Source organism: Phalacrocorax aristotelis, chromosome 2 (assembly GCF_949628215.1).
Source record: "Phalacrocorax aristotelis chromosome 2, bGulAri2.1, whole genome shotgun sequence".
NCBI classification, from domain to species: domain Eukaryota; kingdom Metazoa; phylum Chordata; class Aves; order Suliformes; family Phalacrocoracidae; genus Phalacrocorax; species Phalacrocorax aristotelis.
This window is the reverse complement of record NC_134277.1, coordinates 20513260-20526161: the sequence shown is the minus strand read 5'-3', so window position 1 is coordinate 20526161 and position 12902 is coordinate 20513260. Positions and strand designations below refer to the sequence as shown.

Genomic DNA, 12902 nt, shown 5'->3' with positions numbered 1-12902 from the left:
TAGCTTGTGCTATCACTAGTTCACAGTCATTCTGCAGAGGTATCATCTGCTATGTATTTTATTTGCTTTGTACATTATTTGCAATAGTGTTAATAACACTGTTTGCAATATTAATAATTTAGGGTTGCTGTGAACTTCTGCTTAACTGTGTGTGTGAAAATTATTTGGGATGGTACTTATACAGCCAGTAACATGCCATCTGGGAATTTGCAGGTATTATTTATTAGCAAGTTTGGTTAGAAAGCCCCAGCATGCACGTGTAATTGCCTTTGCCCTCAGTTTGAGCTTTGCCCTGGCAGCAGCACCCCACCCTGATGGGTGGGCAGCGCAGCAGGAGGGATGCTCGAGGCACGGTGATGGTCTGGAGTTGGCCTGACAACATGGAAATTGTGCACAGGTGCCTCTGGCCTCCTTGGTAGTGGAGGAAGGAGTGAGGGTGAGCTTCCAGAGAACAGGGGACACTTTCACTGGAAATATATTTTTGTGCTGGTAAAGGCTTTCTGCTGAGTACCTTCACAGCAATGAAAAGCAGTTAATGAGATGCAGAGCTTCTCTTTGCCCAAGCACTCATACTACGCTCCTCGCCAGAATCCAGCCCTTGCTAGCTGTGCCAATGCGCATCACACAGGCTCAACCCAGACTTTCACTGGGCTGAAAAAAAAGCGATTTTGGTAAGCCAGCCCTGTGCCCCACAGCTCAGAGGAGGAAGGCAGGAGAGGGACCGTATCCCGTGGAAACTGCAGGGGGCACAGTGTCATTACTAGAGGGCCAGGATAATTAGATGCTGTTGACTTCCCAACTGAAAAAAACTAAGATGGGATGTTTAGTGGCAGAAAATCAAGCCCTGGCTTTAATGGCTTAGCCGTGTAAAGGTGCTGTGGTATGATGCTGGGTTGGTGCTTTAGCTCATTGCCAAGCAAGAAGTGATACCTGCTGGCATCACTTTTTTGCTCGCTGTGGCAGTGAGGTGGTCAAGGAACTTGGTGGCCCAGGCAATCCTTTGGCCTCACAGTGTGTAGCACAAGGTGCCGCAGCTGCAGGTGTGCTAGCAGCTCCAGTGCTGCAGTGGGCCTTGGAGCGTGGGCCAGCCGGAGCAGACAGCTGGCAGGGCTAAGTCAGCAGAGCGTCCTCCCTTCAGCAGCGGAAGCCAGTGATGAAGCGAGAGGCAGCTCCATGGGCACCGATGCAAAGTGACAGGGAGGCCTGTCAAGAAGCCCCATGTCACATCAGGAACACAGTCCCTGTCATCCTGTAACACAACATTTGCTCCCGTCCTCATCAAAAGGGACACACAGTGCAGGGGGATTTGCTAAACTCGCAGCACTGAGAGTTTAAGCGAGTAGGTTCACTTCACCTTTTCAAAACATTAAAAAGCACTGAATATAAAAGAATATATTAATGTTAATGTTAAGAATGTTAATAGAATACTTTCTGCTAATAAACAATACTTTGGAATATATTTGATGCTACTTTTGGAGTATGTTTCTTACATGCAGCTGTGAGGAGCAGATCCCTCTCACCTGTTCTGGGCCAGCAGGATGAGGCATTTGCTTTCAATGTGAGGACATAGATATGGCCATTCGAATGGTATCTGTTTTTTTTTTTTTTTCTATGCAGAAATGCCTTGTACAGCTGACATCACCCATTCAGCTATCTACAGTGCTGAATAATCGTAAACATGTTTGTCCTACTTATTCCCCTGGAGGATTTTTCCACTTAAAATATTTAAAGGAATATGTACTTGCTGTGACACAGGCCTGCTTTAGAAATACTGTCAGATTATACTAATGCTAAAGTTCATAGATTTAACAATAATTTTCCCACAATTAAAACCCAAAAGGTTTTGCATGTAGATGAACTCTTTACCAGTTTAAAATGTTATAATTGTCCAAGCAAAAATATTTGTTTTGTTTATGGAAATTCATGCTGTGATATTAAATATGTATATGTTAAGGTCTTAAACTGATAAATTAAATCTAAAAACATTTGTTTCTCAGGTGTGTCATCTCTGTGAAGTACAGCTAGGTAAAAAAGGAGCATGACACTGCTTGAGCACTTGCTTTTTCTACACACTTGTGATATTGTTAGCTTTTGTAAACCTTTCACCTCTAACTAATAGTTGTCTGAAGGGTTCAGAACAGAAAATACAGATTTAAAAAATTTTTTTTAAATGAAAAGGAATGTTAACAAAAGCAAATCACTAGTAATATTAAATAATAGTATAATATAAGAATTGCCTACCCTTGTGTAAGCTTAATGTTTATCCTTGGGAATAAAGAAGAAAAGAGAGCATGACTGGAGAAATGGTGTTTCCAGAGCTGTGGGGAAGCACTATTAATAGTTTAATAGAATTTATTGTAGCATTTGTTAGAGTTTCAACAAAAATAATAGGATGGTGTTAACGTCTTAGTTTTGTTTTTATTTGGTGCCAGTATTGTTTGCAGATTATCAGTCAAAGTGTCATGATTTATTCAGATACTTTACTACAAAGCTAGTTCACTAAGGAAATTTATTTTATATATATATATCTTTGAAAAATCCTGTTTGTAACAGTACAGTGATTTGGATCATATATCCTCCTATTAAAAAAAAAGAAAGGATTTTTGTTCCATGTATCTACACTTTGTATATATTTTACAACAGAAGGATACATTTCATTTGGTACAGATTTCACCTATATTTAGATAACTGCATTTTTAGGTAGTAAATGAGTAAAATGGAGAAGAATCTGCTAAGCTCTTTCATAGGCAGAGTTACTTATATTCTGTTTTTCAACTTGGCAGGTTCGTTTGATGATGGGGAGTTATCAGAGAAGACACGGGCTGGCGATTCCTGCAGGTGAAGTGTAGCTCAGTGTGTAGGGGAAGATGAACCCTCCCCAAGGCCTCTACCCTCTCACTTGCCAGCAATGCCTTGCCCCGACCTGGCCAGCCCTGCCCCTGCAAGCGCTCGAGCAGCCGTGCTGGGCAGAGCCCTGAGGGGCGGCTTTCTCCCCCTCCCTTCTGTTCTGGTCTGTCAGCACCTTCCTGCAGCTGGGGCCAAGCTCTGCTATTTCTGAGGAAAACCAAAACAAATAATTCCGTTAATCTGCCTTCAACCTTTCCAGCACTTTCTACAGAACTGTGTTTTGTGATTGATTCTGAGCTCCGCGTGAAGCTTTGCTGTGAGTAGGATATTCATGTGGTATCTTGTGGAGTGCTTAGTATCTTGAGGGCTCCTGCTACCACTTTCCCTTGTGCAGGGTGCTTACGAAGTCCCCCTTTTCTACCCAACTCCTGTCCCTATGAAAATGTGTTGGAACTTTGTAGCTCAAAGCACTCTGCTAAATTTGGATAAAACTGGCCGGAGGATTTGGATGATTACTGGGTCATACACATAGACACATGGTGCCTGTGTGTCTCCATTTCCTGAGGAAACGAAGTTAAAAATGACATCTGTATCTTTTCCTAAAATCAGAAGACAAATTATTACATCTGTGTGCGTGGGGAAATCCTTCCTTTATGAGTCCTGTGCTTTGTGGCAGAAATCTTAAATGCAAAACTTGAAAGAAATAATAGCTGTCTTCATGGGAAGCTACAAAACTTAGGGGCCTGGCCAGTGTCCGTAAAGGAGCTGGGTTAAAAATGAGTTCCAAGGTCAGAAAGGACGAAGGTTATGCAGTTGTTCATTTGCTTACACTTTTATGACTCAGTTTCCAAATTTTTATTACTTTTATGCAACTGTCTGTAAGGAAGATGAGGGATTTAGAGAGGTGGGCATCAGGAGTGCACATAGTCGTGCTTTCAGGAGTGAATGGTACCGTAGCAAAATCAATTCCTTTCACTCAATATTTCCATTTGCACCTTATGCTACAAGCTCGTGTTCTGGTGCTTATTTGAATGGACTCTTCAGCTTCCCTCTGAGAAACTGATTTTCAAAATAGTCTTCTGTCCTTCGAGCATCACCTGCATTTCTGATTACCATTTGGCTGTTCTGAAATGTCCTGTAGGGCTGTGACCATTGAGCAGAGCTCATAGGAATAACATGTTCCCTTCGTGACTTTCTGCAGCCCTTGCTTTTAGCGTCACGCACAAGCTCTACTGATCAAGGTCTTACGGCATTGTGCAGCTCATTGATAAACAGATAAATTGATAGACTGAGAACTAGGCCCAGAAGGTTAACCCAGAAAAGAGTCCCTTTCCGATACTTGCTCATTAAACTACATCTTATATTTTGATGTTCTTCAGTAAGGTGTTTTTTAATCTATGTATGCCTTATTATCTTCATGTAAAGCAAGTTGTGTGGTACTGAGTCAGATGCCCGGCAGAGATCCAACCATATTGTGCCAGTGTGGCTGTCTTCTGCTTTCTCCTTGGCTGTCTATTGATGTCAGGCCAAATAGCCCATACCTTTCGAGTAATGTTTCTGTGTTTTAAAATAAGGAGGCACAATTTGGCATTTTCTAGTATTGTCTGGGGAAGTGGGGCTGTCAAGGCTGAGTTTAGGGTAAGGTGTTTGAGGTGGGACCAAGGGATGTGCGTGGGTCTGAAACACATTGTGGAAGATGGGGCAGAAAGGAGGCAAGCTTGAGGAGAAAGACTGGAAGCCTGTGCTCATTAGATCACACTCGCTCAAAGCAGGGATGGGATCTAGGGTTCCTAAATCTCACCTTACTTTTGCAATCACCAAATAGCTGAGAAGTTTTCTGGTGAGCTGTACCTTGTGTTCCATTGCAGTGCTGGTCCATGCAGGTGTAACAACCTGCTCCTGCTGCCAGTTGGTTTCTTACCTCAAGTGGCGGGTATGTCAGTGGTGGATCTAAGGATGTCAGCCCCAGTGGTGAGCCTTGTGGTTCAGCATCAGTCCATGTGATAGAATACCTGGGGTTTTGGGGGTTTGTCTTCAGTAAAATTTCTTCATTTGTTGTAGAGGTGGTAGGTATAACCTCTGTTTAATGATTAGGGCAGCTGAATGATGTTCTGGAGAACCAGAGCCTACCCTTGCCATTGCTACAGGGCTCTACATTTTACTAGTCAGATTATTTAAGCCAAATCTTCTACAGGCAATCACTGTTTCACGTTTGTGAAATAAGACCTGTGGAAATGCTAGACACTCAAAGGCGAAGTTGACATAACGAGAGCTGTGCTTTCAGTCTATGATGTCCAATGTAATGTCAAATACTTTGAAAAAGCAGGCTCCTGGCATCTCAAATTACTATTTATTTTTTCTCCTAATCTGTCTCCAGTTCATGGTCTGTAAAATGGGAGTAACAAAGGTGTCTACCATCTAACCTAGGAGCAAAATAATAAAAAATTAGTGAAGCATTCTCATACAGCAATGAACGTCCAAAAAGAAATGAGTGATTCATTTTGGATAGCAGAGTTTAAATAGCATGTAAAAACAAAGGATTATACCTTGAATAACATGAAGAAAATAAAATGCCTGGCTTCTGTTCATTAAATAAACTCTGTCTTCTTTGCACTGAATAACATAGAGTTCTTGTGGAAGAACAGCGTGTAATCATGTAATCAGAGATCATATATTAAAACCTGACAAACAGGCAGGCATCTGGAGGCAAAGCAAAGTCACACAGATATTTAGTTTTATTATTTTCCCAAAGCCTGTGTCAGTAATCCACTAACGTGTTAAATATTTTATTTCAAGAAACAACAGGAAAGGTTATTGATCAGAAAAACAGTATAAAGAATATAATGAGCTGTTTCGTATGTCCATCTCCTCACACTCCCCTCCCTGCCTGTTGCCGTATACATGTCGTAAATCCTCTACATTGTTGCTCTCTAAGGAACTGTGCAACTGGTTCATTGTTCGTATGTCAGTTTGCATATGCAAATGGAATGACACCATACATTTCAGCAGCAGAAAAAGCTGTTTCTATAATCAGGAAAACTAGCAATTAATGAGGTGGGAGTAGGAGCAGATATTGCTATAGGCAGGAACAGCAGGCTTTTGTGCTGTTTGTCCGTGACTTTTTGTGTCTCCACTTGGGTTTTAAAACTGTTACGTAGCTGAGATGGCCCGTGGTTGTTGTCTTTCTGGTTAATTCTGTCTTGCAAGGGCTCAGCACTATGTAAACATGCAATTGAAAATTCATTGACTCTGAAAATTAATTTAAAGGTGGGGAGACTTGATTTGCAAAAAACTATGTAACTGAATAGCAAGCTTTTAGAAATCTCGTTTCCCCAGCAGATGTGTCTTACAGCTGAAGGAGAGAAAATAGAAAACAGCAACAACAGAGGCAAACTTTCATCAGAGGTGAGCATGTGTGGGAGCTGGGAGATGCTGCCTGGAGGGACCATGAACAGGAGATGCTGCCTTCAGGACGTTTGCTCTGCCATGCTTTCTGTATATACTTTCACATAATCCCTGTATTCTACCACTTTTATCTAATAGCACTCCACCCTGGCATAAACAAACATATTTTACAAATGCTTTTGGATTGTAGCATGGTATTTAAAAGGAAACACAGATGTTAGAGAGCAATTCAGAGAGGAAATGAAAAGAGGAAGAGCATCTGGAGACTTGAGTCTAGGCTGGAGCTCTGGTTGTTGGTTGATTTAGTACTTCTGGGTCTTTGCAATCAGATCTGGCCTTTCTGCTTTTGAGTAGGTGCCCCAAGGTATTCCCCAGCATACCTGACTGTTCTGGGCATGGGGCTATGCACTGTGTGCATTTGAAGCTTTGGAGGAAGGACAGACAGCTGAATTGCTTTGATGCCAACTCCAATTGCAACATTCGCAGCAACAGGTTTTAGATCCCTTTCAGTTTTTATTAACCTTCTGGTAATGTTGGTGTCCAGAAACAGTTGTCTGTGTTTCGAAAAGTTTGGCAAAGGACCATCACCCAAAGAAAAGGGAGTCTGGGGACTTTTCTCTACCTAAGGGTGCTGTGTTTCAGCTCTGAGTTCAGGTAAAGCTGGCAAACCTGCTCCTTTTATAGATTAGACAGACAGGCTTGTAAGCATCTGCACAACAAACTGTTTCACCACCTGTGGCAATGATAACATTTTATACTCTGCAGAATTTGTGTCTTAAGAAAACTCCTGGTTACAGTTACCTGCGTGTTTCTGTTGTGCTTCTGTTTGCTGAGTTGGTGCAGATTGTTACCTGCAGGGCTGAACAGGCCTGACAGAAAATTCTTGCGATATCCAGCTTTTCTCAGGCCGAGAAATACAGAATTTGGGAGCAGTTTTGTGTTAGAAATAAGTAAATGCAATGGTATTGTGATTGCCTGATATTTGTTGTGGGTGTTATTTCCTTAACATCCCCACAGCCCTGTACTTGCTCTCCCTCAGTGTCTCTTTGTCCTCAGTGAAATGGAAGGTTTAATGAACTCTAAGGCTTACATACATAGTCAGTCTCCCTCCTGAGCTACATGTTATTATTTAAATAAACATTTTTATATTTTGCACCCTTCCGTTGACTTTGTCAGTGCATGATCCTGGAAATACTGAGTGACTTATCTTTTACTAGCAGGAATATAGTTTATGTCTCCTAATAAGTAATATAGGCATTATCTGCGTTTAATGCAGACATTTCTTCCTTTCCTTGAGCTTCGGTGCTGTATATTTTATGCTGTCGAGATTTAGTCAATCTTAAAAGCAACATAGAAGACATCTGATGGAAATCAGCCTTAAGGTCAGTTCTTTGTTGTCTTTGGAGTTTGCCAGACAGTTTGAAGGAAAGGGTAGAACCAGTGAGATGGGAAGGCATAGAGATTTTTTTTGCCAATTTATATTTAAAGCGATCAAAGCCTTATTAATGTAAATGGTAAAGACAGAAATCCCACCCCCCCTTTTTTTTGGGGGGGGTTAGTGCTTTCTTTCTTTTTTTTTTTTTCTGTGAGAGGGACATTTTATTCTGCTCTGGGGTATTGACTGTTTCAATCCTCCAAACACACTATTCAGCCTCCTGGAGGTTTCTGCCAATACAGCTAATTCAGGCTCCTAGGACTGCAGTGAGAGAAAAGTATGTGAATACATGCAACACTTGTGGAGGCCAAAGGTATTAAAGGGTTCAGGGAGGGGTAGGTCCACTGAGGGCTATTAAACATAATGGTCCAGATGCAACTGTGGTGTTAGTGGAGATGTGGACTCTAAATGCAAACTGTTTGGTTAGATCAAGAGAATTTGAAGTACTATATATATGGGCTTGGGGATGTTTTTAGTTAGTATGTGGCTGTTTTCTAGATAACAAAATCACATATGAATGTTGCAAATGTACAGGCTTTTTTCTTTCTTAGAGAGAAAAGAAAATGTACCCAGCTGTTTATGTCCTTTATGAAGCTTCCTTTAAGTGATACAGCATATAGGAGAGTAGAACAGCTGGAGGTTGAGGCAAGCTAGACAATGCTCTTTTTTTAGTGACTAGTTCTGCTCTTTCTGGAAATCCAGTAGAGTTTTACCTTCATGAATAGGATTGAGCCTTAAATGCTGAAAAATTTGCAATGCTAAATACATGCAATTTAGATAGCCACAAATCACATATAGTAACAAAAGTGAACTGAGCACCACCAGCAGCCCACGTGAAAAAAAAAGTACATATGGGTTATGGTGAGCTGTAGCATTTACAGGAAAAATGATGAAAAGAAAGAAGAAAAGCAAGCTGCTTATGGAAATAATTTTCCAGCTATCCTGGGTCATGAATAATTTGTGCCAAAACATGAAACACTAAAAATATTTCTTCAATGCAAGTTTGACTGTTCTAGTATTGGCCCAAATAGCTAAGTTTGAACAACTGCTGTGTGCATAGGTTGCAAAATTTTAAAAAATTGTTATTCCTTTAGGTATATGGAATATCTATCAGCTAGGGCACAGAGACGAGCTTGCAGTCCTTAACATTTTACAGAAGATAAAAGAAACTGCACGCATACAGAAAAAAAATTACCTTAATTTCTTTATAAAACCAAACGACACTGTCGTTGACTCCATGTGAACGAGAATGCGTGGGGTTTCTTTACCCCACATTCATTGTCTTTTAAAGATAATGCAAGTTTTGACGGTGCCTTTATGTGCCATCGTTCTCTTCATAATGTGAAAAATGCTTTCATGTTTCTGATAGGGAAATGATAATTGGCAATCTTGAAGAGATTGTCACATAAAGGAGATTGCATGTACTGAACTGCATATGCTACACAGATGAGGTAATGTCTGTGGTGCACACTTGAGATTAACCTGGTTGAAGCACAGAATACCATTTTAATGATGAATTAAAAAACAAAGGGGGTGTGTGTGAACATATTACTTTGGGAAAAAAGGTGAAAACCTTCTTTAAGAAGGTTAAACATGAGAGAAAAGCGCTATGCTGCAGAATTAATGCATTGTCAGAGGGAGTTAGGAGAAAAAGAATATCTTCCCAAGTTGACATATGACTTAATGAGGGGCTGAAGAAATGTAGTGGAGGTGTAGAGGGGAAATAGATAAAAATAATTCCAGTTTCCTCTTACCATCAGACTTCCAGGTGTTATGTGTTTTCTTTGCCTCTCGAGTCTAATAAAAGACTTGTGGGAGTCAATGAAAATATTTTTGTCTCTGTGTTCTATTTTTCCCCAATAATAGAAATTTTGAGAAAAAATGAAACACCATGGTAGTCCAAAAGGCATTTCTTTAGATAATGTAGATGGCAAATTATTTCCTTACAGGACAAGCAGTATAATACTAGATCATAGACCAGCTTTTAAACCAGTTTTGCTCTATTTTCACAAAACTAAGGCTTTAAGAAATTTTATTGACAGACCGTTTCGAAACATACCTACTATTGCACATGATAAGCTATGTTGAAACATACCCTTTTGAAAATAATTTAGATATGATCCGTGCATATGCTACCTGAAATAAATTGCTTTATGTACAGAGTGGGGAAAAGCATGTTTCATAGATTACTGCACTGAAGCTTTAGAAATGTGGCACAGTATTGAACATCTATATAATTTTTAGCAATTGCTGAGACTTTGTACCCTAATGATTGAGAGTTTTTACATTTTCCAAATGTTAGGAATTTCAGTCTCCATTGTGCAAATAAACTTTTTGCTTTAATTATATACATTTATTTTGAACTGAATTCACAAGCTACTTCACTAACATGCTCTACTTATCACAACAGTCTTAAGAATGCACCTTCAAAAATAGATTTTGTGTAACTGCCGAAGTGGAAAGGAAAGCTGAGAGGTAGTTTTATTAGTTGAAGAAGGTTAATCTTGTATAGTGAACTTCTTGTGTAGATAATCACAAATATGAGCAAAACCTCAGTTGTTGGCTGATGTACCATTGCCATTAGTTACAATGAAATACATTATATTAACAGGATGAAGGATTATATTAATGTAAGTCCTTAGATAAATATTTATAATGATGAAATATAATTATTTATATGCAAGTGGAAGAAACAGCTATAATTAAACAACTATATGATGTCAATAGTTTTATGCCGGTGAGAATCCTTTCCCCTAGGAAGGCAACTAGGAATATTGACAGAAGCATGATTCAGGTCAGTGGCCTCCAACTCAAGGATTTCTGCTTGAAGTCAAGCTGCAACTGCCAGTGAAAAGTGATTTCAGTTAATGCACCTTCCTGCACAGCATTTAGAGAAGTAAGTGGAGGAAAGTATTCCTGGTTCTGCTTCATATTACATTTCAGAATACAGGTTAGTCTCCTGTGTCTCCCAGGCCCAACACCATCAGCAACGCAGCTGCCATGACATGTTTCATTTTACCCACTGAGTGAAGGCTACCACACCATTTGTTGTGTGCAGGGGATTTCCCAGACAGAAATTGCTATGCCTTTACTGGTCATAGCATGTGCAATGAGCCTGAAGCTTCTGGGAAGTGTTGGATTTACAGTAAATGTACAATAAATTTGACACTCGGGGGGTGTTTTGGGCTTACTGTGAATGTGTGAATCAGCCATGCAGTCTATTAATGGTGAACCTGAAGCTTCCAGGCAGTGTCTGACTTATGGTGTGTGAATGTACAGTTAGAATCACAGATTCGTTAGGGTTGGAAGGGACCTTTGAAGATCATCTAGTCCAACCTCTCCCTGCCATGTGCAGGGACATCTTTCACTAGATCAGGTTGCCCAAAGTCCCATCCAACCTGACCTTGAAGACTCCCAGTGATGGGGCAGCCACACATTCTCTGGGCAACCCGTTCCAGTGTGTCACCACCCTCACCGTAGAAAATTTCTTCCTTATATCTAATCCAAATGTACCTTCTTTCAGTCTAACACCATTGCCCCTTGTCCTGTCACAGTTGATCTGGACAAGAACTTCAGAAACACATTGCATTTCCAAATGACAAGTAGCTGGAAAAGGGGACATGTCTGGGGAGACCTGGACTAGGGCAGCACAGTGCAGATCATTGCAGAGCAGGTCAGTGCAATCGGGGAGACTTCAGGCTTTGTCTTAGGTCGGTCGTTCCTTAAAGTGAAAATTGTGGGGTACTGAACTCCTGTAGAGAGATTAGAGGGCTCTATAAGGTCAGAAAAAAATAGGTGTGGTTTTTTTTTTTTTTCACCATGGCTTTGCATTATCTTCCCATAAGCTGTGCGTGAGACAGTGATGGTGTGGAGACTGTGGAGCTCCCAGAGACGCAGCGTTTTTGGGAAGCAGCTACAGGCATGAGTCCAGACTGGTTTTCCTCATGAAAGCAAAATGTGCTGCCATCTCACTGTACATGTGCTTTGCCTGGAGAATGGAATTTGTTTTTTTTATTTCTTTGGGAATCATTTTGCTGCCTAGTCTGGAACCTGAAGGCTATTTTTATTTTTAAGAGGATTTCTCTCTTGATGAGGTGATAACCTAAAATGGCACAGGAGGATCTCATGCCATGTGTTTTCATTCAGGGGCTATGTTTTACAGCCAAGGCTAGTGATAGTAAAAGGAAGCATGACAAGAAATTGTTAACTTTATAGATCTAAAGATGTCCACTTTTCTGCACGTATGTATTTATGGTTTTGAGCTACAACTTCTATGCCAAAGAAATGCTTGGAGCCCATGCAGGCCTCCAATGGGTTATACATTTCCAGAATCTTCTTATATATGTAGAAGTACATATATTGCATAAAGAGCATCTCAGAGAAGAAGCTAGGGAAGACTGCCCGGCAGAGGACAGGAGAGGATATGAGGATGGACTCCTAACACAACACTGAAGAAGATTGGCACTACTTACAAGGTTAAAGCCCAAACAAAAGTAAGAAGGCAGAAGGAATGTCACCAACTTAGGAAATATGCACTGACAGCTAATACTCTTGCTGCAGACGGATGTTTTGGGCGCAATAGTTGGTAGCTATTCCAGGACCAGCACAATTGGTGCTTCTGCCCTACAAAAAGCTGGTTGTGGTGGTGAAATTGCTGCCTTAAAATCAAGTCAGGCCACTACCATCCTTTTACTTTTTCCTTATTGTTTCTCTCTAGAATGACTGTGACTTCCAGGGCATCTTTAATAATGGTTCCTTGGCACGTGCACCAAAGGTGTCTCCAATTTTTCATTTTGTTCCCAGAAAAGCTGCCTATTTCTTTCTGTTTGCAGCCCCCACCCTTGCCATGAGGACATGATAGCAGGCTGTGAGCTTCTGAAGTCAAGAATCAGTCCCTTAACTGCCATAAAAAGTAAAAAAACCCGATCTCAGTGAACTTTGGCATATTTTTCTAATTGATGTGAATGAGATGAAAGGGATAGCTGACTTCTGTGACCTCTGCAGGATAATTGTGTATCATGTGTTGCGTGAATAAAGGGGTGTGCCGTAGCTGCAAAATGGGAATTGACACTATTCCGCTCTTTAACAACCATTGGTGTGTGTCATCCAAGTACGTTAACAGCTGTCACCCTTAATTTCTCTTCTGCTCGCCTCCCACATACTTCATTCATTTGCACAATGCAACTTGGTGAGTTAAAAAGTTTGATGCTTAGAA

General features: G+C 40.7%; 1 long non-coding RNA gene across 3 annotated transcripts in view; it reads left to right on the top strand.

Annotated features, from left to right (window-relative positions):
* Positions 1-12902, top strand: part of LOC142052483 (uncharacterized) — a 40772-nt gene that overhangs the window by 27436 nt on the left and 434 nt on the right. For 2 of the 3 annotated variants that reach the window (XR_012658857.1, XR_012658858.1), the window contains exons 2-3: positions 2784-2838; positions 6187-6252. This is a non-coding gene — a long non-coding RNA (uncharacterized LOC142052483). The remainder of the gene's footprint in view (positions 1-2783; positions 2839-6186; positions 6253-12902) is intronic. The other variant, XR_012658859.1, reaches the window with a different exon arrangement.